The sequence below is a fragment of the Nycticebus coucang genome, chromosome 16 (genome assembly GCF_027406575.1).
Source record: "Nycticebus coucang isolate mNycCou1 chromosome 16, mNycCou1.pri, whole genome shotgun sequence".
In the NCBI taxonomy this organism is placed as follows: Eukaryota; Metazoa; Chordata; class Mammalia; order Primates; family Lorisidae; genus Nycticebus; species Nycticebus coucang.
Window position 1 is genome coordinate 46,843,349 of NC_069795.1, and position 5,165 is coordinate 46,848,513.

The following is a 5,165-nucleotide window of genomic DNA, read 5'->3' on the forward strand; positions in this document are numbered from 1 at the left end:
TATAACCTCCTATGTTATAGGAAAGGTAAATAAATAAATATATATAACACAAATTATATATGTACATATACATCTGAGTTGAAATAAATCATAATTTATTCACATTAAGAATAAGTTCTTAATTTCATAGCCCATACCTCTTGACACTTATAATACATAGAACTTACTATGAGCATGAATTAGAAAAACTAACTGTTTGATCAATAGGAAGACTGATGAGTTGTTACTCGCCATCTTCACTAAGCTGAAAAAAACAGTAAGTTTATAAACTAAAGACATACCCACGGGGATCCCTATTATAATGCACACAACCCAAAAAATTCATTAGAGTGTATTTGATGAAAATAGGCTATGTAGATGTTCTGGAAATGTAGTTTTCTTTCTAAAGTAGAGATTTTGTCCTAAATAGAGTGGCTTGGATTTCTTTGCACCTCCCAAAATAATAAATATTCTTATTCTCACATTACGAATTCAGTCTGATTAAACCATGAAGTAACAAGGTTTGGAAACTGTTTTCTTTAAAAGTAATATGGAAAAAAATACTTTCAGTTTGGAGGAAAGGAGATAATGCTAGGTGTATTCATTGATTTTAGCCCTATTCACATGTTAAGAAATTTTAAAAGCTATGCAATATAAACAGCCATCCACTGAAAGGCTTGGATTATTTACATTCTGCAAAATACCAAGTAATGTAGAAACAAGCTGCTCATTTTATACTATAAAATAAAAAAAAAATTTAAAGTTGCCAAATCTTTCTTAGCATGATAACTTTAATTTTTCCCATTTACTCCCTTCTATTAAAATTTATTATTTATGGGTGGCGCCTGTGGCTCAGTGAGTAGGGCGCCGGCCCCATATGCCGAGGGTGGCAGGTTCAAACCCAGCCCCGGCCAAACTGCAACAAAAAAATAGCCGGGTGTTGTGGCGGGCGCCTGTAGTCCCAGCTGCTCGGGAGGCTGAGGCAAGAGAATCGCTTAAGCCCAAGAGTTAGAGGTTGCTGTGAGCAGTGTGACGCCACGGCACTCTACCCGAGGGCGGTATAGTAAGACTCTGTCACTACAAAAAAAAAAAAAAAATTATTATTTATGAAATTTTTGTATAAACACTTCTCCTCTACAGTAAAACATCCTCTACTGTTTGTTTAAATTTTGATGTCTGGTTGAGAAGAATCTCAATGCTTCAATGGAATTTTAATTTCTAACATAGATATCTCATTATCATCTAAAGACATATTGCAAAACTATAAATAATAGAAATTGTAGAAATCACTGTAGTCTCACCCAGTTCCTGCAAAAAAAATGATACTTTTCCTGAAATAACATACAAAATGCAGAAATAAGGCCGTGATTACTTACACACTGATTTTTACTAGTCACTTCAAAATCCATGAAGATAATGGGTATTACTTTTATTTGCATACTTGTTCTTTAAAAAAAAGGAAAAGGAAAGAAAAATATTCCCTCTATGCTTCCAGAGGATTCTCTATAGGATGAAGCCAAATTGGCTCTACTGGGCATTGTGAGTTAATCATCATTTCACCCCCACAACTAAGTGTAACCATTAAAAACTGTTATAATCCAAAGAGATTCCTGTGGGGGCCATCTGACAAAACATTAATGATGAGATTTTAGGAAAGGTTTATTTTCTGTTCTCTTGTTTTCATTTATAATGGCACCATCCAAATACCTCTTTGTCATGATTCTTTGGAAATCTAAAAGGTACATTAGAATCACCATGTCCACATTTGAAATCAAGATGATCTGTTATCTTGCCCCCACCCTGGCTATCTTCCAGTTGTTTATCTTGGGGAATAACATCACTAAACAATCGGTTATGCAGGCCATAAACTAGAAAGATATCCTTGTCACTGACCTCTCCTTTAAACTCCATGGATCAACCATTGCCAAGTCATATAAATTTCATCTCCTAACATCTCTACTATCAGGCAACTTCTCACTCTCTCTATAAGCACAACTAAATTCAAGCTTCATTCATCTGCTGCATATACTATTGAAATACCCTAATACATCTGCATCCACTAACAGTTCCATCTATCTATTTCATTCTCTGCTCTGAAACAACACTGATCTTCTAAAATCCTAACTTGCCCTTCATGACCCTATTCCACCTGCTGTTATGGGTTGAACTGTGTCCCTTTCCCACAAATTCACATACTGAAATGAAACCCTAACCCACCAGTAGCATATATTTACAGATAGGCCCTTATGGAGGTTATTAAGTTGAAATGCGACAAAGGAAAGTTGGACACAGACACCTGCTATGGGCAGGTAGAGGAAATGCCATGGGAAGAAACAGCAAGAAGGCAGTCATAGGAAAACCTGAGAAAGGCATCTGAAGAATCAATCCTGCAAATACTTTGATCTTGGACTTCCAACCTCCAGAACTGTTAGAAAATAAATTGCTGTTGTTTAATCCCCCTATCTCTGGTACTGTAATCTCCCCCTTATCTGCCAAGGATACATTCCAAGTTCCCCAGTGGACACACGACACTGCAGGTCGTACCGAACCCTATACACACCATGCACAAATATCTTTTCCCTTCTTCAGAATTTCACAGATCCCAGTAGTGGAAATGCTGGATCAAATAGTAGGTCTAATTTTAGTTCTTCAAGAAATCCCACACTGTTTTCCATGGAGGTTGTACTAATTTATATTCCCACGAAAAGTGTATAAGCATTCCCCTTTCACCACATCTTTGCCAACATTTATTGTTCCTTGACTTTTAAGTAATAGCCATTCCGACTGGGGTAAAATGGCATATCATTGTGATTTCAATTTGCATTTATCTGATGATCAGTGATATTGAGCATTTTTTCATATATTTGTTGGTCATTTGTATCTCATGAAAAATATTTGTTCGTTTTGTCTACCCTCTTGTTAATGGAATTTTTTTTCTTGCTGAGTTGTGTTCTTTGCAAATTCTAGATATAGCTCTTTGTCATATTCATAGTTTGAGAATATTTTCTCCCATTGTATAGTTTGTCTGTTAACTCTGTTAGTGGTTTCTTTTGCTGTGCATAAGCGATTTGTTTGTTTGTTTTCAGTTTTTGGCCTGTGCTGGATTTGAACCCGCCACCTCCAGTCCTTGGATCCACAGGTGCCGCCCAAGAAGTTTGTTTTAATAAAGTCTCATTTATTTATTTTTGTTGTTGTTGCATTTGCTATTGTGGTCTTAGTCATAAGTTCTTTGCCTCAGTCAACGTACAGAAGAGATTTTTCTAGGTTTTCTTCTAATATTTTTAGAGTCCCAGGTCTTACATTTAAGTCTTTAATATATCATGAGTTAATTATTTTATATATGGCAAGAAATACAAATCCAGTTTCACTCTTCTGCATATGGCTATACAATTTTACCGATGCCATTTGTTGAAAAGAGTGTCCTCTCCCCCATGTATTTTGTATCTGTTTTGTTGATGATTGGTTGGCTGTAGGTATTTGGTTTTATTTTTAGGTTCTCTGTTCTACCTCATTGGTCTATGTGTGTACTTTTATAACAATATCATGCTGTTTTGGTTACTATATATTTACACTATGATTTGTTTGTTTGTTTGTCTTGAGACAGAGTCTCAAGCTGTCAGCCTCGGTAGAGTGTTGTAGTGTCACAGCTCACAGCAACCTCCAACTCTTGGGCTTAAGTGATTCTCTTGCCTCAGCCTTCCAAGTAACTGGGACTACAGGCACCCACCACAATGCCCAGCAATTTTTTGGTTTAGTTGTCATTGTTGTTTGGCAGGCTCGGGCTGAGTTCCAACCTGCCAGCTCTGGCATTGAGCTACAGGCACTGAACCTGATTTATTTTTATTTGAGCTTTTGAATTTTTTATTATGTATAAAATGTAAGTATAATTCCATACAGCTTTTAATTAGGTTTTATGAGATGGTAAAAATACATTATTATTCTTCATAAAGCAATTAATACCTTGAAAGACATTTTATTTGAAATACAAAGGAGGCATGCATAAATAAAAGCCACGTTTTAATTTTTAAAAAGGAGGAAAACGAGAGCTGTTTTACTTGCCAAAAAGTAACTTGTGACCCAGCACCTAGTAAGGTGTCTAACCTTTTGTTTTCTCTGTCACACATTGGAAGGTTAGGAATCGTCTTGGGCCACACATTAAATACACAAACACCAACAAAAGCTGCTGAACACGAAAAAGCATCCATGCATACTTTTCATGACATCCAAAGCACAGATAAGCAAAAATGTCCACACACAATCCACATGTGGTCCGTGACTACCAGCTGGACACCCCTGAAGACAGTTTTGGCATCATTTCCAATTATCAGAACAGCTGCATTCTGTAATATACAGGTTTATATAATAAACAATCTTGACAACTGGTACAATATACTTAAGAACACTTCACATCCGCAGGCAGCTCAGACCCATCCAGCCATGTACTCTGAATTAATGCTTATCTTCGGTGTCTAAATGTCTCTTCCTCAGGGAGCTCTTAAACTACAAGGAAAATACTATGATTCGATTGTTGCTCTTTTCTTTCCATGTCAGTATAATATCTAGGATTTTGTTACGCAGAATTCTGATAAAATCATGCATTTTGTACAATAAAAAGACAGTAAATGAGTATAAAAAAATAACATACAGTTTCTTTTACAAGTACTCAAAATAAAACCTTGTATTACGTACATGAAGAAATAAATTTATTTACGCTTACAGAAATAATAAAAAATATGTAGGGGATTACATTAAAAAGACCAATAGTAAATTATAGAAAATTATTTTACTAAAAAAGAAAATGAAACTGTTACAGAAATTAAGATTTAGCTTAGTGTTTACAAAATGAATCTCAAAGCTGCATGATATTGACTAAAATTATCAAGTACCAATAATTTTTAAAAGATAAGAAATTTAATTATGCAGGGTATTTTTAAAGACTTGTTATTCTTGATAAGTAGATTTAAGTGATAAAAAATAAATTTAAATAAATATACTTAAGTGATAAATAAATTTAAGTGATAAAAGCTATTTATCACATACCTAAATATTTAGATAAGTCTTTTATCCTATTTGTTGGTACTGTTGACTTGACAAAAGCTAGAGTATTTTCTAAATACTAGAACAAGAAGTATGTTTTCATTCTTCAACAACTTGTTTCTCATATTATTTTTTGTAAGTATGCTGAA